Source organism: Musca autumnalis, unplaced genomic scaffold (genome assembly GCF_047663935.1).
Source record: "Musca autumnalis isolate F117 unplaced genomic scaffold, ASM4766393v1 scaffold_3, whole genome shotgun sequence".
Classification (NCBI taxonomy): Eukaryota; Metazoa; Arthropoda; class Insecta; order Diptera; family Muscidae; genus Musca; species Musca autumnalis.
The window spans coordinates 32,524,927-32,550,060 of NW_027411866.1; positions in this window are offsets into that span (position 1 = coordinate 32,524,927).

Below are 25,134 nucleotides of genomic sequence, written 5' to 3' on the forward strand. Positions count from 1 at the left end.
TAAACGCAAGCATTGTTTCCATTTGTTATTTTTACGAAAATCTTTTATTCAAACCAACATAGCTATGTTTAACACTTTCGCGTTAAACTTTTTTGCCCTTAGCTGCTAAAAATGTTCTTCCATAGATATAACCATGCAGCAAAAATGTCATATTTTAATGTCCTGCGTAACATAACTTCGTAATAAAGCAAAGTTACTAGACTGCGGTAAATGCATAAATAAATGTAAGCATTGTTTACAGTCTATGTAGGTGCTGTGGTATGCCCACGAGAGAAATCACTCATAATGCGGTTTTAAATATAACCACACAGCGGATTCATTTTCATTAAAGTAATAGAACAAGTAACAACGAATAAGTCGACGTGTACGACAGCTTAATACCCTTAACATGTGACGGACAAAAAAAAACTACAAGAGGAGTGATAAGTCAAATGTCCCATTCACAGAAAAAAAGAAATATCATTTTCGTAGGTGACAAAAGAAGTGTACGAAGGTTATCATTTAATTATGGGTATCATAAACAGTGGGCGTAATTACACAGTCAATATAAAAAATATCCATAATCCTTCACATATTACTAGAACATAACTTGAACTGGATTTTTGGAACTTTCGGACGGATTATTATCTTCGGAAGTATGGAGAAAATATTATAGCGTTGTGAGGCCACGCAGACTGATTGACAAGTGAACTTTTTTGGAGGGGAATATATCAACCTAGTCCATTCTGATCTTGATCAAAGTTCGGGAGTCAATACTATCGATAGTTATCCCGACCACTAGCCGTTTTAGTTAGTCATCGTTGGATTGTTTCAAGCTTTGGGCCGGTATGTCAGAAACATGGATAAGAGCCCTTATACGACATTTTAGCGACAATTTCAGTCTCTTGTCAGGGATGTACCCGAATGAGTTGTTCAATATATTTGTTTCTTGCTTAATTCAATTTTTCGTGAAAATCGGATACTCAATTCGCAAGTTAACTTGCTCATCAGTCATGTAAGTTGGGTGCAGGCAGATTTTTTTAGAACTGTTAAACCAACTAGAGGTTCCTAACTTTTGTAAAGAAAAAAAAAATGCAACATATAATAATTCAAGCTAGTGCTGATAGACTCAACATATTCGTACACAAAGTTTACATTGTTCTACTATAACTACAAAATGATAACAAAAAGTGAAAAAATTAGAAACGTTTGAGATTACAATCTTCCAATAAAAAAACAAAACATACCAAAGAAAATTTGTTCAATAAAAAAGGCGTCAGCGAAAAAAAAATCCTTCGATATTCATACGACATTATTGCGAAATCGTTCAGAAATCTTTACAAAGATTCGGAAGGTACCTCCGATTTTCATACGACATTATTCCGAAATCGTTCAAAAATCTGTGAGCAAATTCGGAAGAAAAAATTCGCCTTCCGATTTCCCAAGTAATTTCTTCCGATTTACGAATTACGAATTCTGACCGAAATCGATGCGATTTCACTCCGACATTTCATTCCGAAATTATGTCAACCACTTCATACAACATTCGTAAAGATATCGTTACGATTTCGGATCCGACGTCGGACATAGCGTCCGAATTTCGTTCCGATTTCGATATCGGTACGATTGGTTTGTTGGGTAACGGACAAACCAAACAACTACAGTGCGTTTGGTGTTGAAAAAACAAAGTGATTGGCTATACGATATAGTTCGCATCTATATTTTTTTAATTTCTTTAATATAAAGGCAACATCTAATATCTTAACATCTACTAATGTTCTGCTATGCTCACAAGACGATAACATCTACAGTGAAAATCATTAGAAGAAATGGTAAATTGCAATAATACAAAATAAAAACATTAATAACAAGTAAGAACGGCGTTAAGTTCGGCCGGGCTGAACTCTCCACCACAAGTTGTATTGAAGTAAAATGGAATAATTAGTTTCCTTTCGTGTATAAACAAGACTTAATACTAAATTTCAGCAATTTCGGTAAAACAATGTGAGGCACCGTTCTATGGGGGCTATTTCAAAACGTCGATCTATACCGACAAATTTCTGACGGAAAGTTTTTAGACTCAAAGAAGACTAAATACCAAATTTCCTATATTTCGGTAAGAGAATGTGGCTAAAACTTCAAAAATACCGAAAATCAAGAAGTACGCTTCTATGGGGATATAGGAAGACGTGGACCTATACTGATAACACTCTTCTGGAATATTTTATAACTCTTGGAAGACTAAATAACGAATTTCAGCCATTTCGGTGGGATATTGACGTCACAATCTTCAGTATTACGAAAATCGGGAGGTACCCTTCTAAGGGGGCTATATCGAAACGTGGACCTATACCGACGAATTTTAACCGGAAATGGGGCAATATGAAAGCGTGGATCTGTACAGACAAATTTTTGACGAACAGTTTTATATCACATTGAAGACTAAATACCAAATTTCAGTCATTTGGGTGAATATTGAAGCTACAACCTTCAAAATACGGAAAATCGGATGGTACCGTTCCATGGGGGCTATATGAAGGCGTGGACCTATACCGACAATTTCAAAGGGGAAGTTTGAGTACCCCCAACGAAGTCTAAATACCAAATTTCAGCCATTTCGGTGGAATATTGAGGCCACAACGTGCAAAATACCGAAAATCGGGAGGTACCGTTCTATTGGGCCATATAAAGGCATGGACCGATACCGACAAAGTTCTGGAGGAAAGTTTTACACTACCAACGTAGAATAATTACCAAATTTCAGCCATTTCGGTGTGATAATGAAGCTAAGACCTGCAAAATACCGAAAATCGAAAGGTGCCGTTCTATGGGGGCTATATGAAGGCGTGGACCGATACCGACAAAATTCTGGGGGAAAGCTTTATACCCCTAAAGAAGCCTACGTATTTCAGCCATTTTGGTGGGATAATGAAGCTAAAACCTTAAAAATACCGAAAATCGGGAGGTACCGTCCTATGGGGGCTATATCAAAACGTGGACCGATATATCCCATTTTCAACACCAACCATCCTGCAAGTAATAAAAACTTCTGTAGCAAATATTGACTCTCTATCTTTAAAATTGCGAGCTGTATCTTGATTTCAACAGACAGACAGACTGACGGACATAGTTAAATCGACATAGAGTTTTATCCTGATCAATAATATATATACTTTATGGGGTCTCCGACGAATATTACGATATGTTACAAACGGAATGACAAATTTAATTACACCCTCCATATGCTGGAGGGTATAAAAACAGAAACATTTTTCACTGGTTTGACTGTGTGTTTTTCAATCTCTCATTTTTTTTTTTTTTTGCTTTATAAAAGGCGTTCATGAAATGCAGAAATTTCAACCTTGGCATGATTTATGAACAATATTCCTAAAATGCAGTATTTTTGTTTCTGTGTATTTATTGACCGAACTTACTGTAATTTGACATTTGAAGTTTGTTTTGGTCACGTCTCCAGGGGTTTCGGCAACAGTTTTTGGCCTGTAATTTGACATTTGAGGTTCCCTGAAGCCACAAAACTTGTCCCACCAAGAATTGTCGACATAGGGCCCCATTTTGATATAGCCCCCATATAAAGGTATCACCTGATTGAATACAGTTTTTGGATTAGATTAGATAATTTAGGCATTTGGTATATCCGTGGTCGAAAAATGTTTTCACCTAAAATTATAGACAGGAAAGTAAACAAATTATTCCATTCTAGTTAAGAATATAAAAAGTTCGGTCCGGCCGAACTTAACGACTCTTTACTTGTTCTTTAAGAAAACAGTAAATATTGAAATATTATCGGTGGTAATAAAGAAACTATTTTATATTAATCTTTTTAATAATAATGTTTAAATTATTCCTTCTCACTTTCATTCCAAAAGCTGCTGTGAATTTCTTAATCATATTTCGTATGCTACTTTAGTTATGAAGTTAAGCTTGAAAGCATCAACGCCACTGCACTCAATTTCATTTTACTTTCGCTAATGATGCGCTTAATTTTGTGCCTCATTAATCGTTGGTTTTGCAAGTACAGAAATTTCAAAGTAATTAAGCGTTCAACATTCATAGATGTGGTGAAGGTTGATAAGTAGAATAGAATATAATGAACAACTTATAATGCACTTGAGTTAACACTTTTGTAGAGAAAAATTAAACGCCAAGGAATCATATAATAAATTGTGGAATTTTCTGAATCTTCAATGCCAGAGAATGAACTTAGGTGGTAAATGCATGGATGAAGAAAATTATGATGTAAAATGAACAGCGGTTTCTTTTACCTTCAAAAAGTACAAAGTAATGATAAATTATGAGATGTATCTAAACTGTGATTAAGTAGAAGTTGATGGATGAGTACATCGATCTATGCGAGACAAAACTATGTTGATTCGATGGAAAATGATGTGAATCTCGGAGTAGGACCGAACAAAAGTTCAAATTTCTTGATTAATTACAGTTTGAGGGTCGTTCGAGAATAGTTTTGATATTGTTAACGATAATATTAATCTAAGTATTTAATCTTAGTATTTATTCCTTAGTATTTATTCCTCACCTCCAAGTTAGGCTGATGTTACGAAATCATGTTCCGTTGTCCTGTGTATTATCATAATGGAAAACGCATTATTAATTATTTTCCCTAACGCATAGCACTACACCCACATAGCTTTTAAACATTATAAAGTTTCATAGTCTTATACCTTTACTTTATTGCGCATCCATGTTACACAGGACATTACAATATGACATTTTTGCCGCACAGTTATATCTAAAGAATAAATCTGAAATCCAGCTAAAGGCATAAAGTAAAACATGTTAAGAGAAGGTTGTGCTACATTCAGATATTAAAAATTAGTGCCTTTTTAATGCAAAGCATTGCATGGGATACGATGGACCGTAGAATTTGTTGAATACTCAGTGGAACAATGTAAAGTCTATCAAAATGAACTGATTTGAACGATTCTGACTTATTCTCTATTAAATATCTTTAAACATTTATAGTTTACCTTATAACCTAATCTCAGACTAATCCTTTGTAACAATGTGCCAAGTCCTATACATAAGTTATGTATGTATGCTTATACTCCTCATATTTTAATCTCTTATTTACCCTGGAGACCTACGAGGAAGCATATCACTTGTTATTTAGTATTTCAAACACAATGGCGGATTAGATTATCCAGACACTGTGAAAATTCTGCGGCGAATTTTAACAACAACATTATGCGGGAAAAATTGCATTGAAAGCAACAATGACAGCTACAACAAAGCTTTGGTGCTACCCAGCATTATTGCTTTTTTGCTGGTATTTTTTAACATTGTTGGTTGTTATGCCAGCGATGAAGGTAGACTTTTTAAAACACTAGTTGCATAGCAAATATGAATGAAAAGCACAAGAAAAAATAATATAGCAACGCAACAATGAAAATTATTTCTAAAATGAAGGAGAACGGAGGGAATAAGAAATATAAAACTACTTTACTACGGGTGACATATTTCCCTCTAAATTTCAGCTGTAATCATTATTTTGCGAATATTAATGTTGATATAACATGTAATTGGGTAGATTACATAGGGCAGCTTCGCTATTGTTGCGCCTTCGCCAGGGTCGATTTTACTGATGCTACATAGAGATCGTCCAAAGGAAAGTTGTAAGTTTATCGAAGGTCTAAAACTTTCTTTTCGAAGATATTTATGTTTGTTGGATCAATATGTTCATCTGCAGCGAAAACTGTCTCATGTTGAATTAAAAATATTTCAAAAACATACCTATAAAACAATAACAAGTAACAAAACGTTAAGTTCGACCGGGCCGAACATTTTAACACCTTCACCATAAAATAGTCTTAATTAAAATGGAAAAATTAGTTTCCTTTCAAAATTTAAGGTGGAAACATTTTTCGAACATGGATACCCAAAATGCCTAAATTATCTAATCTAATCCAATCTAATCTAATCAGTTGTAACTATCGAAGTTGACGGACGTGTTTTTTATCATACGCATTGCGGCGAGTTATTATTTTCTTCCCCTCTGCTTTTTCTTGTTGGAATATTTTTTTTTCTAAAACTCAAATATGGAGCCTTCGCAAGTACCAACAATCGTGTGTTTCAAGTGCAAAACACAAATAACAACCCCTACATATGTTTGGTGTCGCAACTGCGATAGAAAATTCCATTTCTCACCATGCTCAGTGCTGTCAGAAACAGCCAAGATCACCCATATACGTTAACGTGCCTGCAACAACAACATATGTTCTCTTTATTCTCATCTGTCGTGGTTTAGCAAAGGAAAGTCTCGCTCAGAGAGACTAATGCACAAAATATTTTGAGCACCACCGGTCAGAAATGAGTTATAAAATATGGGCACAACAAAAAAGCTAGAATGGAAATGTGAAATATGCAAACCAAGGCAAAGAGTAAGCAACAGCTATCATTCAATTATGTATGAACCTGCACAGCCAACTGAAAAAGCATCACAACAACAGCAAAGAGATGAGGAGAATGACGGTTCAGACGAAGTTCTCAAAGACAACAGAAAACGTTTCAGAGACGAAACAGCAACAACGTCTAACAATAGCATCACAACAACTTGTGCGTCGAATTGTCACAACAACAACAGGGAATATACAGAACTTAGGACAGATATGGGAGAGATCAAAACAGCGATGCAAGCAATGATCACCAACTGCATTAACTGCATCGAACAGTTACATGGCAGAGAAACTCAATGCAAGCCTCGAAAAAATAAATGAGACACTCTCAAACATCTCTACACAGGTCGTTGAACTCCAAAATAAAGACCTTGAGAAAAGTAAACAAATGAAAGAAATGGACATAAGGATAAAAAGATTAGAGCAGAAGTCGTTAGAGAGAAATGTTGAGATAAATAATGCAAACGCAGCAAATATGGAAGCAAAGACGGTCGTTAAAAAATTGCTGCTTCTGTCGGCGTCGATGTCAATAATGACCACATTGAAAATGCATACAGCCTTAAAAACAAAATCATTGTGGAATTCTCTTCCTTAAAGAAGAAAAAAAGATGATGGGCAAATTAAGAAGGCATCGGGTAGATGAAAACGTTATCTACGACAATAACGACAACCCAACAAACAGATACATCTACGTCAACGATGAACTCACCGGAGATAATAGGCAGAATCTTATGGATGGCAAAAATAAAGGCGAAGGAAAATGGATGGAGATACATATGTTTGAGTGAAAGACGGTCGCATATACGCGAGAAAAAATGAGAGCTCAGCGCAAATAATAATCAACAACTCTGCAGATATCGACATGATCACAACAACACAATAAATCTCGCAGTTCTTATATATCTACTCTTTCTGTCCAGAGCAAAAACTGATCAATAATAGAAAGCAAAAAAACTATCCAAGCCTATTTTTAATCTTTTTTATGAAAAAGATAAACACAAACATAATAAAAAAAATACAAATATGAATCATATAAATAAAACTTTAAATTCTTTTAATGAACTCAATGAACAATTAAATAACAAAAACATATCAATAATATGCATGAATATTCGTTCGATTAGGAAAAACTTCACCGAATTCGTAACTAGAATAAACAACATAATCAATAAGTTAACCATAATTATCCTCACCGAAACAAATATATGCGATGACGAAACTTGTTTTTATGAAATAAAGGCTACAATTCCGTTTTCTGAACAGAAAAAATAGAGGAGGAGGAATCGCTGTTTACATAGCAGAAACAATTTCGTTTAAAAGTTTCAACATAAATACAGAATTCGTGGAGTCGATGCAAGTTGAATTATAGTTAAGTGGCAACAAAGTAACAACAGTCCTTGCTTGCTATCGGCCTCCCCATTTGAATATAAAAAACTTTATTGAGGAACTAAACAAATGTCTTCAAAACATCAACAAAAAGCATGATATAATATTGGCTGGTGATAAGAACTTAGACATTAGATCAAATGCCATGTCCGCAAAAAATTATTTGGATATGTGTGCATCTAATGGTCTTGAATGTAGTATAAACGGTATAACCAGAGAATGTGAACGCAGTGGGAGTAAAACATGTATTGATCATCTTTTTGTAAGACATACTTCGCGGAGCAATGTTAAATCCGCTATAATCGCAACGGACCCTCTCAGAGCACTACACGATCTTTGGATGCATTGAACACGAAACCAATGGAATAAATCATCCCAGTATAGCATTGGAGAAAACAATAATTAATAAAAAAAATGAATAGATATATAAAAAATATAGACTGGTCTATTGGAAATTATGGAATAAACGACGTATTTAATAAAATATACATCACTTTTACCGAAATATATAAAAAGTCAACCGAAACCAAAAAAACGATAAGAAATAGAAGTGGTCAACCATGGCTAACGGAAGAACTACTTAGCTGCTGTAAAACCAGAGACAAACTTTACAAAAAGTATCGCAAAAGTAAAAGTGAAGTAAATGAAAAACTCTATAAAACATTCAACAATCAATTGAATAAAAAAATAATATTTGCCAGAAATTCATATTACTACTGTAAATTCATACAATGCAGAAGCAATATCCGTGAAACTTGGGAAACTATTAAACGAAATAATTGGAAAGAAATGTAGCAGCATAGATGAAACCATAAAACTGAACTTCGCAAACCGAAGCATTATAGAAGTCAGCGAACATTTTGCTCAACAATTCAAGACTAACGTAGAAAATATAGTCCATGTGTGTGATAAAGAAACTCTTCCCACCCCACAAACGAATATCCTTAATTCAATTTTCCTTGAAAACACTGATGTAACGGAGGTAAAAAACATCATGAAAAGTTTGAACACCCGGAAAAGTGCGGGAACTGATGGCATTCGCGCAATGGACCTTAAACACAATGCGGACTTGATATCACCAATACTGACGGAACTGATAAATAAAAGCCTAAACGAAGCGATCATTCCTGATCTTCTGAAAATATCAATTGTTCGTCCAATACACAAGAGTGGTAGCAAATCCAACTGCGAAAACTACAGACCCATTTCCATCTTACCAGCCATCGAAAAGGTTCTGGAAGAAATAATTGCTAGGAGACATAAATAACTTCTTAACGAAACACGAGGGGAAAAAAGGAAAAAACATTAACCAACTTCTGGGAAATTTCACAAATGTTATAAACCAAACCTTTCCGAACAAAAACAATGCTTGGTCATGTTCATCGACTTTAGCAAGGCGTTTGACACTCTGTCACAACCCAAATTACTAAGCATACTTGAGAACAATGGGATTAGAGGTCACAGTCTCAATTGGTTTAAACAGTACTTAAACTGCCAAAAGTTAAAAGTAAAGATCGATAAACAAACAAGCAGCGAATACATGTCAGATTATGGAGTACCTCAAGGCTCAAAACTTGGACCTATCCTATTCTTAATATATGTTAACAATATGGTACAGTCACTCGAGGATAGCATTACGTTTTCATATGCCGACGACACAGCCATAATTGTAGCCGATAATTTCATCCGTACGGCAGAATTTAGAATGCAAAAGGCAATGAATAAAGTGACAAGATGGTGCCACGACAATGGATTGGTTATTAACGCCAATAAAACGAAATTAATGCATTTCCGACCGAAACATATGCCTTCCACAGAATCTCCATCAAATCTCACGATTATGAATGCCTTCACAGTAGAACTTCCGAATATCAACAAGTAGATGATACCTGCACAACACAAATTGAAGTCGTAGAAACCTTTAAATATCTAGGTATACTATTAGACTGCAATATGAAATGGAAACCTTAGATAGAAAACATTAGAAAGAAACTGCGGAAGTCATCATATGCTCTATATCTGAGCATTTGCGCCCCCTATCATGTGCTGCGACAAGCATATTTTTCGCTTGTCGAATCCTACTTACGACATGGAATATCAGCATGGGGTAACGCATCTAACTGCCGAACCATCCAACTTGCTCAAGACAGACTACTAAAAATGCTTAAAAAAAGCCAACGCCGATATGAAGAAGATATACAACAAGAAAGAAACGAAGCAAACTCAAATACAATCCGATCAATTCAAAACGGAAGCATATACAAACAACTGCAGGTCTTAAACATAGATAACTTGTATAAAACAACAATATTAAACGAATTTTACTATGAGAGAAACCTTCTACATCAAATAGATCACACTCAGAACACAAGACGGCGTTCTGAAGGAAGATTCAAGATACCCTTCTTCAGAAATGATTACGGCAAAAGATCCCTCAATGTGAGCCTCCCTACAATCATGAATATGATACCAGTACCAATACATAATATAAGAAACAAAATCAAAAGAAAGAAATCTATAAAACAATTTCTTATTAATTCCCTTTAATATATTTAGCTAAGAATTGAATAATGCTATTTTTGTTTTGTTTAATTTTATTGCAAATATTGGTAATACTGTGTATTGCTACAGCTGAACTAAAAATGATATTATTAATTTGTATATAGTCAAATTACACTTAAGTTTCTCCTGCATACAAGCCTAAAGCTTCGCGGGATTTATGAATTGTAAAAGATTTTTATACGAATAAACTGAAATAAAAAAAATAATCTAATCTAATAAAAAATTGTTGAAATCTTTATTTTATTATTGTATTTATACATTATATTTATTAATATACTCCACAGACTAGCCTATAAGGCTTCGTGGGTTAATGAATGAAATGTAACATATAATTAATATTCGAAAATAAAGAAAAATGACTCTAAGAGTCAATATGAAAAAAAAAAACTAAAACAAGTAGGAAAAGCGTTAAGTTCGGTCTGGCCGAACTTTTTATACCCTCCACCACAAATTTCAGCCATTTCGGTGGATTAATGTGGCCACAACCTTCAAAATACCGAAAATCGGAAGGTACCGTTATATAGGGGCTATATGATTTCTGGGGGAAAGTTTTATACCCCAACGAAGACTAAATACCAAATTTCAGCCATCCCAGTGTGATAATGAGGCCAAAACCTTCAAAATACAAAACGTGGACCTATATAAAAATTTTATGGTAGAAGTGTTTCTGGAAACACAAAATACAAAGTTACAACCGATTCTGTTGTCAAATGTGACTAATACATTCAAAATACATTAAAATGACGCGTACTTTATATGGGGCGTTATATGGGGGCTATACCAAAACGTGGACCTATATAAACCAACTTTGGTAGGAATGTTTTTTGGCCTCTGGAGACACAAAATACCAAATTACAACCAATTCGGTGGTAAAATGGGACAAATAGTTTAAAAATTCCTAAAAACGACGACGCGTCACGCGTCATCTTGTATGGGGGCTATACGAAAGCATGGACATACATAGCCCGCTTTCAATACCAAAAGTCCTACGTACAAATAATATATTTTCCCAAAATTTCATCCACCTACGTCAATCCGTTCGGACGCTAGAGTAATTTCCACAGACGGAAAGACGGACGGACATGGCTATATCGATGTAGAATTGCACGCTGATCAAGAATATATACAGTTTGTGGGGTCTACAATGATTATTTCGAGTAGTTACAAACGTAGTGACAAACTTAGGTACGTTTGACGATTTTTAGTGAAGAAGTTTCGTGACCACTGAAAACTTCAAACGTCATATTACAGCGAGTTCGGTTAAAAAATCCTCAAAATACCGAGAATCGGGAGGTACAGTTCTATGGGGGCTATACCAAACCATGGACCCATGTTGACGATTTTTGGTGGAGAAGTTTCGTGACCACTGAGACCTCAAATGTCATATTGCAGCTGGCTCGGTTAAAAATTGTACCTAAAATTTTCAAAACACCGAAAATTGGGAGGTACCTTTATATGGGGGTTATACCAAAACATAGACCTATGCCCATAATTTTTGGAATATAAGTATGTTGATCAATTGCAACCCTCATTATCAAATTAAGGCTGATTCGGTTTGAAAATGTGACTAAAAACGTCAAAACGTGGACCGATATAGCCCATCATCGAACTTGACCTGCCTGCAAACAAAAGACGCTTCTTCCCAAAATTTCAGAGTCCTATCTCCATTTTTTTGGATGCGCAGACGGACGGACGTACGTACATTCATAAATTGACTCAGAATTTTACCCTGATCAAGAATATATACTTTATAGGATCCCAAATGATTATTTCAAGGCGTTACAAACGAAAAAACAAACTTAATATACCCTCCATACTATGGTGGAGGGTATACAAATAATAATATAAACGTTTTGGAGGTATAACGTGTTGAAAAGAGTGGACATGGTTATCAGTTTTTAAGAGAGTATTTAAAAAAGTGGACATTGTCGGGTATTTTCGCTCTAAATAAGTACCTAGGGTCGGAGACACAACCCCATTGTCTCCGAAAAGTAATGTTCAAACCGATAAGGTCACAAGTTTTGCATATATAGCGTTTAAAAATTCCACCAAAATGTATTATAATATTCATTACAATGGCAAATCTTTAACATTTCCTGCAAATTTCATGAAAAACCGTTTAGTAGTTTTGGAGATATAACATATTTAAAAAAAGTGAGCAGTGAGTGGTTCTGGCCTATAGGGCCAAAAGAAGTTCCCAGATTTTGAGATGCAACTATAATTTTTTGGAAATTTATTTTCAGGTCGATGCGTTCAAAATTTTTCCAAATAAAACGTTTTAAAAAATTGGCACCGGGGTGGTTCCCCAACCCATACGAAATTTATCAAAATATATTATCTATTTTCACCATAGGACAACTTGAACATTGTCTGCAAATTTTGCCAGAATATATTGTATCCGCCTTGGATTTTTATATAACTCCCATATATATTTTCACTCGATTTGAGCGATTTGAGGTAGTTGGTGCACCAAAAACGGAAATTATGTCCAATTTTGATGCAATATTGAAAATGTCAACGAATTCCGACTAGAAATAAGTTGGCCAAATTATATTGAAATCGGTTCAAATTTGGAAATAGCTCCCATATATGTTCGCCCGATTCGGAATATTCGCCCGATTTTATGTGTTTGACGAAATGAAATTTTCGCTAAATTATATTGAAATCATGGTGGTATAGGGTATCATATAGGCGGCCCCGCCTCAAACATACTTCATATCTGCTAATTTGCAATAATGTCCGTATAAACAGAGGTTATCAAATCTCCACCTTAGTCTTCTAGCCATTTTTCACATCTGATATGCCTGATGAGCTGAATAACCACCAATCGTAGCATGTTAATGAGTCTATGGAACATCGCTAGAATTCACTTTTTCAATACAAACTCCTTAGGTCAGATAGCTCAATTAATTCAAATAATTTTACTTATTTTACTCCTTTTACACTTCTTTAAACAATCTTTACAACCATGAATGTTCCTTCATTTACCACACCCCCCAAATTTCGGGTTTTTGAAGTGAAAAATTCACCATTTATTTCCCTAATTAAAATTTTAATTTAATTCTATGGGCTTTTATTTATTGTGGCGCCCTTATCTTCGGCCAGCAAGCCAGTTATTTGCTAATGAAATACATATAACAAAGATAGTGAGGAAAATATTTAATTTATGTGGTAAATTGAAAAATGCTGTATGGCATAGCTTGCCTGCCAAAACTCGATATCTGATTGCGGGCTAGGTGTATTCTATATGAAAGTCCAACCTCCCTATTTTCACTTGTTTACTTTTAGCCGCAATGTTTTCCTTTAATATAGTTTTTGTTTTGGTTTCTTTAATCCTTTAGATATATTATTTCTAAAAAGATCTAATACAAGTGGCACTAATAAAGACAGACAAATAATACTAAGAAGAACAGTTTGAGTGGCTTTTCATTATATTTGAAGGTAATCGCAGATTTGTACATAAATATGTAACATACAATTCAACGTTGTAAATACCGCAGACAATGTATATTTATACCCTACACCATAATGTGGAAAGGGTATTATACGTTTTTTTTGGAAAATTCATATAACACCGCGAAATATTCGTCGTAGACCCCCATGTTGTATACCAAAATTCATATCTCGACGAGATAAAGCTATTTTGATATGTGCGTCCGTCCATTTAAAATTGTACGCACGATACAGGCCGCAATTATGGACCAATATTCACGAAATTTTGTACGGAGGTCGCGTTCAAACCACAATAGACCCCTATAGTTTTGGCGATGATCGTGAAATATTTAAGGGGTGGACCAAAAAATTTTATCCAATTTTGTAACGGATCTGTATGTCGCAACGGTCGTCTAATCGGCACGAAATTTTATGTAAAACTTGGATTTACGACAGAGAAATAGCTAGCAATTTAACGTGATGATCAAATAACATTTAGCGGGTTTAATTGGCAAGAACTTTTGTGTGAAAGTTGTTAGTGTGTATTAAGAAGATGAGCGCTTGACCTTTCTATTGATGCCAATTACGTTGATGTACGTGGTCAGATAACAGAGTTACAGCCTATTATATACGGGGATCCCTCAGTATTATTTGTGTGTAGTGTAACTTTAATCACGCTAGAGGTCGCAGTTATAGTCAATACTAACAAATGTAATAGTTTTGGTCAAGGATAGTGCACATAACACTGCGCTACACGAAAATTTTCAAGACGAAAATACCGTTGGTTTCTTTGGGTCACTTCGTTTTTATTTTATAATGGAAAATGTAGTGAAAGGGAAAGGAAAAACGAAAAAACACAAAAAATACAATAACTCATCTATTTTTCAACCGAGTTCATTGGTTTTTCGCATTTTCGAAAGCTAACTAAATTTCCTTTTTGCTAAAAGAAGCAATTTATGCATCAGAACCTCTGAATTTATGCATCAGAACCCTGCTTCTTTTCTGCTTCTATAGAAGCCCCCTATTCTATAGAAGCCCCCCTACGGTGGTCTTCTATTCTATAGAAGCCCCCCCTACGGTGGTCTTCTATTCTATAGAAGCCCCCCCTACGGTGGTCTTCTATTCTATAGAAGCCCCCCCTACGGTGGTCTTCTATTCTATAGAAGCCCCCCCTACGGTGGTCTTCTATTCTATAGAAGCCCCCCCTACGGTGGTCCTCTATTCTATAGAAGCCCCCCCTACGGTGGTCTTCTATTCTATAGAAGCCCCCCCTACGGTGGTCTTCTATTCTATAGAAGCCCCCCCTACGGTGGTCTTCTATTCTATAGAAGCCCCCCTACGGTGGTCTTCTATTCTATAGAAGCCCCCCCCTACGGTGGTCTTCTATTCTATAGAAGCCCACCCTACGGTGGTCTTCTATTCTATAGAAGCCCCCCCTACGGTGGTCTTCTATTCTATAGAAGCCCACCCTACGGTGGTCTTCTATTCTATAGAAGCCCACCCTACGGTGGTCTTCTATTCTATAGAAGCCCCCCCTACGGTGGTCTTCTATTCTATAGAAGCCCCCCCTACGGTGGTCTTCTATTCTATAGAAGCCCCCCCTACGGTGGTCTTCTATTCTATAGAAGCCCCCCCCTACGGTGGTCTTCTATTCTATAGAAGCCCCCCCTACGGTGGTCTTCTATTCTATAGAAGCCCCCCCTACGGTGGTCTTCTATTCTATAGAAGCCCCCCCTACGGTGGTCTTCTATTCTATAGAAGCCCCCCCCTACGGTGGTCTTCTATTCTATAGAAGCCCCCCCTACGGTGGTCTTCTATTCTATAGAAGCCCCCCCTACGGTGGTCTTCTATTCTATAGAAGCCCCCCCTACGATGGTCTTCTATTCTATAGAAGCCCCCCCCTACGGTGGTCTTCTATTCTATAGAAGCCCCCCCCTACGGTGGTCTTCTATTCTATAGAAGCCCCCCCTACGGTGGTCTTCTATTCTATAGAAGCCCCCCCTACGGTGGTCATCTATTCTATAGAAGCCCCCCCTACGGTGGTCTTCTATTCTATAGAAGCCCCCCCTACGGTGGTCTTCTATTCTATAGAAGCCCCCCCTACGGTGGTCTTCTATTCTATAGAAGCCCCCCCTACGGTGGTCTTCTATTCTATAGAAGCCCCCCCTACGGTGGTCTTCTATTCTATAGAAGCCCCCCCTACGGTGGTCTTCTATTCTATAGAAGCCCCCCCTACGGTGGTCTTCTATTCTATAGAAGCCCCCCCTACGGTGGTCTTCTATTCTATAGAAGCCCCCCCTACGGTGGTCTTCTATTCTATAGAAGCCCCCCCCTACGGTGGTCTTCTATTCTATAGAAGCCCCCCCTACGGTGGTCTTCTATTCTATAGAAGCCCCCCTACGGTGGTCTTCTATTCTATAGAAGCCCCCCCTACGGTGGTCTTCTATTCTATAGAAGCCCCCCCTACGGTGGTCTTCTATTCTATAGAAGCCCCCCCTACGGTGGTCTTCTATTCTATAGAAGCCCCCCCTACGGTGGTCTTCTATTCTATAGAAGCCCCCCTACGGTGGTCTTCTATTCTATAGAAGCCCCCCTACGGTGGTCTTCTATTCTATAGAAGCCCCCCTACGGTGGTCTTCTATTCTATAGAAGCCCCCCCTACGGTGGTCTTCTATTCTATAGAAGCCCCCCTACGGTGGTCTTCTATTCTATAGAAGCCCCCCTACGGTGGTCTTCTATTCTATAGAAGCCCCCTACGGTGGTCTTCTATTCTATAGAAGCCCCCCTACGGTGGTCTCCTATTCTATAGAAGCCCCCCTACGGTGGTCTTCTATTCTATAGAAGCCCCCCTACGGTGGTCTTCTATTCTATAGAAGCCCCCCTACGGTGGTCTTCTATTCTATAGAAGCCCCCCTACGGTGGTCTTCTATTCTATAGAAGCCCCCCTACGGTGGTCTTCTATTCTATAGAAGCCCCCCTACGGTGGTCTTCTATTCTATAGAAGCCCCCCTACGGTGGTCTTCTATTCTATAGAAGCCCCCCTACGGTGGTCTTCTATTCTATAGAAGCCCCCCTACGGTGGTCTTCTATTCTATAGAAGCCCCCCTACGGTGGTCTTCTATTCTATAGAAGCCCCCCTACGGTGGTCTTCTATTCTATAGAAGCCCCCCTACGGTGTCTTCTATTCTATAGAAACCCCCCTACGGTGGTCTTCTATTCTATAGAAGCCCCCCTACGGTGGTCTTCTATTCTATAGAAGCCCCCCTACGGTGGTCTTCTATTCTATAGAAGCCCCCCTACGGTGGTCTTCTATTCTATAGAAGCCCCCCTACGGTGGTCTTCTATTCTATAGAAGCCCCCCTACGGTGGTCTTCTATTCTATAGAAGCCCCCTATGGTGCTCTTCTATTCTATAGAAGCCCCCCTATGGTGCTCTTCTATTTTATAGAATTTCAGAAAGATATCTTCATTCGTTTCCAAGTTATTAATTTCGCGCCGCTAGATCAGTGGTTTCGACCACTGTGCTACGGTGGTCTTCTATAGAACCTCCATACTATGGTGTACCGTTCTATAGAACCCTCATACAATGGTCTTCTATTCTATAGAAACCACCTACGTTGGTCTGCTGTTCTCTAAAAAACCCCTACGAAGGTTTGATATTCTCTAGAAGGACCCAACGATGTTCTTCAATGCTGTAGAAGCCCTGTTCGGTCTCTATAAAGGAATATTTCGCCATTTTCCATAAAAAATCCTTTACATAGTTTCTTCCCTGTGCGCACAGGGAATAAGAATACGGAAAATTAAAATTGAAAATTATTTCAACAAAAATATATACCTTTTGGAAAACTTATATTCATACATCTTTATAACATCCTTAATGATGAATTTTAGTACACAGCAACCCCACAATCACAGACTGAAAGTGTGCAATACATCTACCCTTTACGAAGTTCATTGTGGTAGTAAATGGACGTTAAATAATAAATGAATGAATATTCAAGGCAGTATTTGAGTGTACGAAATGTTTCATTTCTATAACTGTGTCAATGTTTGTTTGTATGTGTGTATTTGCATATCTGTTGGCAGATGTGGAGCAGACTCTCTCATTGGGTCTGTCGGTCACACAGTACATATGCGTTGCATAAAGATATTATTTGGTGTGAATGCATGTTCGCAAAAGTACACATAAAACTTGAAAATGATTAATGTTTAAATGAGTTTTAAAGAGAACTAAACTTTGGTACAATAGAGTGGAACTAATAGGGAATGATATAAATAAAAATTTAAAAATAGAAACCATTTTCCACTATTTTTCGGTGTTGGAGTTACAATGGAGGATTTTTGCTCCCTTATAATTAGACGTAGGGGATGAAAGATACCAAGGAACGGTCCTGACCGGCTTTAATGGTAAAGTCCAGGATTTATCTTGGTCCCTCTCTCATCTCAAATGGACACTGACCTCCCCGTGGTGTCACCTGGGGAGCTGCCTTTAACACCCGTTAAAGGTAGTGAGCTAACATGTGCCGCGCGTTCACCCAAAAGAACGTTAAAAACTTGGGTTTGGGCGTCGGGCTAGTAACCCCTCCACCCCCTAGAAAAAAGCAGCCTACTATGAAAAAACGAAAGAAAAGAAAAACAAACCCCTCTAAAGCTGACGACCCCCGCAAACGTTTTAAGGACCATGATCTGCGAATCTGCACCTGGAATGTTCGCACTCTTTATAGAGAAGGTGCAGTTTACGCGCTGGCAGATGTACTTGAAAAGTAAAAGGCCGACATTACTGCCATACAGGAAATACGATGGACTGGGAAAGATGTCACAACAACACCTATAGGTGACGCACTGTATTATAGCTGCCATGACACAAAGCATGAGTTTGGTTGCGGTTTTGTAGTTGGTCAGAGGTTAAAACATCTGGTATCCAGCTTCACCCCAGTGAATGAAAGACTTGCTACAATTCGATTAAAAGCAACATTCTTCAACATCAGCTTTATCTGCGCTCATGCTCCAACCGAAGACAAGGACGAACAGACCAAAGATATATTCTACGAGCGCTTAGAAGAAATATATGACCGTTGTCCTGCCCATGACATTAAAATTGTTCTAGGCGATTTTAATGCCAAAATTGGAAAGAGAATATCTTTGGACAAACAGTCGGGAAATTCAGTCTACATAGTGAAACATCAGACAATGGAATGCGGCTGATAGACTTCGCAGTGGCATAAAACATGGTAGTTAGCAGTACCAGATTTAAGCATCTCGATATTCATAAGGGCACTTGGCTGTCTCCAGACCAAAGAACAATAAATCAAATTGATCACGTTGTGATAGATGGAAGACATTCATCGAGCGTGTTGGATGTACGATCGTTCCGAGGAGCAAACATAGATTCGGACCATTACCTCGTTGCAGCAAAGGTACGTACCCGTCTAAACGTTGCAAATAAAGCACGGACAGACACAAAACGAAAGTTGGACAGCGCTAAGCTACAAACACAATAGATAGCCACAGCATATTCCACTCAACTGGCCCAATTGCTTAATGAAAGCGCTTCTCGTCCCGATAACATATCAGCACAATGGCAAAATATTGTCCACTCCATGCAAACAGCCGCAAAATCAGTACTTGGATACCAGAGACCTCCACCAAAGAATCCATGGTATGACTTTGGTATTCCTGCAAAGCTCATTCGGCTTTGTAGAATGACGTTAACTGAGACGAGATCCTCAGTTAAAAGAGGTTTCAGACAAAAGAGGTTTCAGACAAGGAGACCGCCTGTCGTGTGATCTATTCAACATCCTGCTGGAAAAGGTCATACGAGACGCGAAGGTCAAAAGAAATGGAACGATATACACGAACAGCTTATGCCGACGACATTGACATCATGGGTCGATCGGTAAAGGAAGTAACTGACACCTTTGCAAAAGTCGAAAGAGAATCTGCTAAAGTTGGTCTGGCAGTAAACGGCGAAAAAACCAAGTTGATGGTATCGACGCGTAATATATCCACTAACCCCGCACCATCTGTGAATGTTGGTACCTACAATTTTGAGGTAGTAAAGGACTTCGTCTACCTCGGCACCGCCATAAACACAACAAATAACATCAGTTGTGAAATACGAACAAGAATAGTGTTGGCTAACAGATGCTACTTTGGGCTGAGTAAGCAGTTTAGGAATAAAGCCACCTCTCGTCAAACAAAAGTAACACTTTACAAAACACTGATACTACCCGTGCTAATGTATGGTTCCGAAGCATGGGTACTTGCTCAAGCAGATAAGGCAGTGCTTGGTGTGTTCGAGAGAAAAATTCTTCGAAAGATCTACGGGCCAATCTGTGTTGACGGCGAATATCGACGTCGTATGAACAACGAGCTGTATCAACTATACAATGACATCAATGTAGTTGAACGAATCGAGATACAACGATTGCGATGGCTAGGCCATGTTATAAGAATGAGTGATGATGAACCCGCTAAAAAGGCGTATAAATACGGGCCGCATGGAGGTTCTCGCAGATCTGGAAGGCCAAAGCTTCGTTGGATCGAACAAGTCAAACGAGATATCAGAAAGCTACATATCCCAGATTGGGAAAATACGGCAGCAAACAGAGAAGATTGGAGATTTTTTCTTAGTTCGGCTTATGGAACAAATGTTCTGTAAACGGCCAGCTATGTAAGTAAGTAAGTCATTAGACATCGGATTTTGCAAATTTTTCAAAACTATTTTGTTTTTCAAAATAGTCAGGCTTAATCCCATAGTCGTTGTTTTAATATTTTATTAAAACAACTTTAATTTATTAGTGGGAAAAAATTGGCGATGTTTACCAAGGGGTAAGGCAGGAAATACTATAGTTTCAGATCTCGCCACAGATCTTCATCAGTTCCCTTATTTCTTGTTTTTCAACAAGAAACTTTTTATACCCAAGTGTCAATTGCTAGCTAAAATAGATACGCCACTTAAAACGTTTTCAACATTTCACTATTGCAATTCGAGTGCCACTGCGTGTGTCTTAAGGTGGATGTGTGTGTGTGTTAAAGACGCGAGCAAAATAAAAATCGCAACATCAATCAAACAAGTGTCAGCTTCAATTTCAACTAAACCACAAAAATGTTTTATATCTTTCACTAGGTGCCGCTAAACATACGGTGTGTCAGATAAAATTTAATAAGTAAATATGAAGTCAAAGTCGACCGAAAATATGTATGGGAGCTATATCCAGATCTGAATCGATTCCCACCAAAAGCAATAGCGTTCGTTCTTTGAACAAAAAAAAAATAACCATCCTTAATTTTCGCGAGGATAGGATAATAAATGACACCTATACTGTGATTACAAAAATACATGGACATACGGACGGACATACACGAATCGGCTCAGAAAATGATAAGGAAGACAACACCGCAACCAAAAAAATGATTGTGCGCAATGATCAAAGTTAAACTGAGTTCATTCGTTATGTTCAAATTTGCAAAAAAAAAAACATATCTTAAACTTTACTTTATATTTACCAATTCAAAGACTAATGTCTAACTGTTACAAAAACACTTAAAGTGACAATGTTTGTTGTCACCTAGCATTTTGTTATCCTGTCCTCTGTTTCATTTCGTTCGCATGCACCTGTCTGTTGTAGAATTTTTTCCTGTTTCAATTCTCGAATTCTTACCCCAATTTATGCAGTCGTAAGATTCTTGACAATGAACAGGCTATGGTTTAACTTGTCACAAAGTCTACAGGACATTTTGTGGCATTTTTGTAGGCATAAATCGTTAAGCCTTTTAACTTGTGTATTGCTGAAAGATACACAGTTTTGTTTGGCATATATCAACTGGGGCAGTCAGGACACAAACATTAGAGGTGAGAATATGTAATAGAGGAAATGATCCAACCTTTAAAATTAGAGACAGAGAGGGGGTCATTGACCTAACTTTGTCAAATTTAAATGACTCTGTCGTCATGAACTTGAGGGTATCTGACAAATTTTCCTTTTCGGATCATATGAGGATATACTTCGAAATCTCTTTCGACGGAGCCCGCCAAATTCCTTATAAGAACCCGAGAAGGACTATCGATATCACCAAGCGAGTTTCAACAAATACAAGAGTGAAATCAAACGCGCCAAGAAGAAATCATTTGCCTGTTTCTGTGAGTCTGTAGAAAGAGTAAACGTAAGCTACTCTCCAAGGACCCCAAATCCATTGGCAGTATCAAAAAATCGGACGGCACGTGGACAGACTCCGGTCTTGAGACTCTAAACCTACTAGCTGGGACCCACTTCCCTGACTGCACGGACGCCGGTAACCTTCACACTGAGTGTGATAACTTCTAAGTCCAAGAGTCGGTGGACGAGAGTCTCATCGATAAGGTTGTAAACAGAAATAAGATAAAGTGGGCAGTCAGTATATTTAAACCCTATAAGTCACCTGGTTCAGACGGAATAACTCCTGCGATGCTTCAGTTTGCCTCACCGCAGATATACCTAATTCTGGAGGAGATTTTCATGGCCTGTTTGTTTCTTTCTTGCGTACCACGTCTGTGGAAAGAGGTAAATGTAACTTACATCCCTAAAGCGGGGAAAGCCAATCACTCTGCACCGAAAGACTACAGACCTATAAGCTTATCTTCCTTTTTCCTCAAGACACTCGAACGACTGATCGATCTGGAGATTATGAGCTTTGTAGACACTGCCTCACTGAGCAACTCGCAGCATGCTTATATCAAAGGCAAATCTGTGGAGTCTGCTCTTCATGAGGTTGTGGGTTTTATTGAGAGAAACATGGAGAATTCAAACTTTACCCGGGCAGCTTTCCTGGATATAGAGGGAGCTTTCAACAATGTAAAACTTGAGTCCATTCCTGATATGCTGTATAAATAGGATGCTGGAGAGCAGGATCATTAATTCCAGTATTGGGGAGGTGACGATAAGGAAAACAGTAACTAGAGGTACCCCCAGGGAGGTGTACTCTCACCGCTGCTGTGGCTACTTGCGACGAATAACATTTTGTCGGAATTCGACAATCAGGGCACTAAGGCTGTCGCGTACGCGGACGATGTGGTCATACCGGTAACTGGCAAATTCTGTAACGACAAGTTTCCTCCGGTTGCGGGGATAGACTCACGGGGGTAGGGTTCGTCACAGAAAATTTATATTGAAGTGACTGAGAGTGAAAAAAAGAGTTTAGGTTACAAATTCTGAAGTTACACTTTATTGAACAACTCAATGCGCTGTGCTATCTTAAACTACTTATCCTATTGCGGTGGGCAAGGTATGGCTGGATGAATGTGGGCTGCTTCGCTGTTGTGGCGGTGGGGAGGACGTCGGTGCTGCGGCTTATGTCGGTGTCGTAGTCGGCGATTCACCAGACCCACGACGGTACTGGTGTGAGCTCCCTCGGTAAAGACTGGCGTCAATGCCCACGACGGCTCTTGAAAAGATATCGAACTCTTCGATTATGTTCTGGCCCACGACGGCTCTTGAACGAGATTTCGGACACATTTCCTTACGTTCTGGCCCACGACGGCTCTTGAACGGGGTTTCGATTATTTTGTCTTTTCTTCTGGCCCACGACGATATTTCGGTCAGTTGTCTTTATGATCAGGCCCACGACGGCTCTTGAACAGGATTCGATCACTTAATTTTATGTTCTGGCCCACGACTGCTCTTGAACGAGATTTCGGTCACTTATTTTATACTCTGGCCCACGACGGCTCTTGAACGAGATTTCGGTCACTTTCTAATGTTCTGGCCCACGACGGCTCTTGAACAACATTCGATTACTTAATTTTATGTTCTGGCCCACGACGGCTCTTGAACGAGATTTCGATCACTTTTCCTTAAGTTCAGACCAACGACGATTCTTGAACTTCGCGGAAAAAATCTATTAAAATCACTTAACTTCGTAAGTTCAGACCAACGACGGTTCTTGAACTTTGCGACAAATAACTTAAATCCTTAAGTTCAGACCAACGGCGGTTCTTGAACTTCGCGGGAAAATCTATACACTTCGCTTAAATCCTTAAGTTCAGCCCAACGACGGTTCTTGAACTTCGCGATAAAATCTATTAAAATCACTTAAAAGTCTTAGGTTCAGACTAACAACGGTTCTTGAACTTCGCGGGAAAATCTAATAAAAATCACTTAATTACTTAAGTTCAGACCAACGACGGTTCTTGAACTTCGCTATAAAATCTATTAAAATCACTAAAAAGTCTTAGGTTCAGACCAACAACGGTTCTTGAACTTCGCGATAAAATCTATTAAAATCCTTAAGTTCTTGAACTTCAAGACAAAATCACTTAAATCCTTAAGTTCAGACAAACGACGGTTCTTGAACTTCGCGGGAAAATCTATAAACTTCACTTAAATCATTAAGTTCAGACCAACAACGGTTCATAAACTTCGCTATAAAAATCTATCAAAATCACTTAAATGTCTTCGCTTTACCGGCTGAATCACTTTCCTCTTCGGTCTGGTATCCAGGTCGACCGCTGTGCACTAACTGATCGTTTTCTCGTTCTTACCGGTTTAAAGGTCTTACTCCGACTGACTCCCCAGCTTGGTTTGTCTCTGCCTTTTATACCCTAGGTACAATCCTGGACTTACAATTGAGATGGAAAAGGAACGTTGAGGAGCGGACGAAGGGAGGTATGATTGCACTCTATTAATCAAGAATTCGACTGGGAAGAGCTGGAGATTTAATCCAGCTATTATAAACTGGCTGTATAAAGGTGTTGTGAGACCCATCTTATCCCACGGATGCCTTGACTGGTGGCACGCGCTTCGACATAAATCGAACTCCGGCAGCATAGACAAGGTGCAGAGGGCAGCCTCGATCCTGATAACTGGAGCTTTTAGAAGTACAACGCAAGCGGCTCTCAATGCGATGTTGGCCCTCTTGCCCATGAGACTCAGCATCAAAGGTCCAGCAGCACATAATGCCGTGAGGCTAACTGAATTGAATCGTTGGCGCGACAGCACCTATGGACATGGATGCATTCTTCAGGAGCTAGGACCAAACCTTAGCTTAAATTCACAGGAGAAATTCAGCGACTATATATCACCAGTCCAAAGATTTGAATATGTTGAGGTCGTTATCCCTAGTAGAGATGACTGGATCCGTAGTAACCCTCCTCTGGACGGTCTGGCTTTGTACACAGACGGTTCCAAGATGGAAGAAGGTAACGGAGCTGGCGTCTACTGCGAGAAGCTTTGTCTCGAATACTCATACAGGTTAAACAGTGACAGTAGCGTTTGCCAAGCTGAAATCTCTGCGATCAGAATGGCTCCAGAGTAGATAAAAAGTCTGGATGCAGAAATCTTTGAACCGGTGACTATCTTCGTTGATAG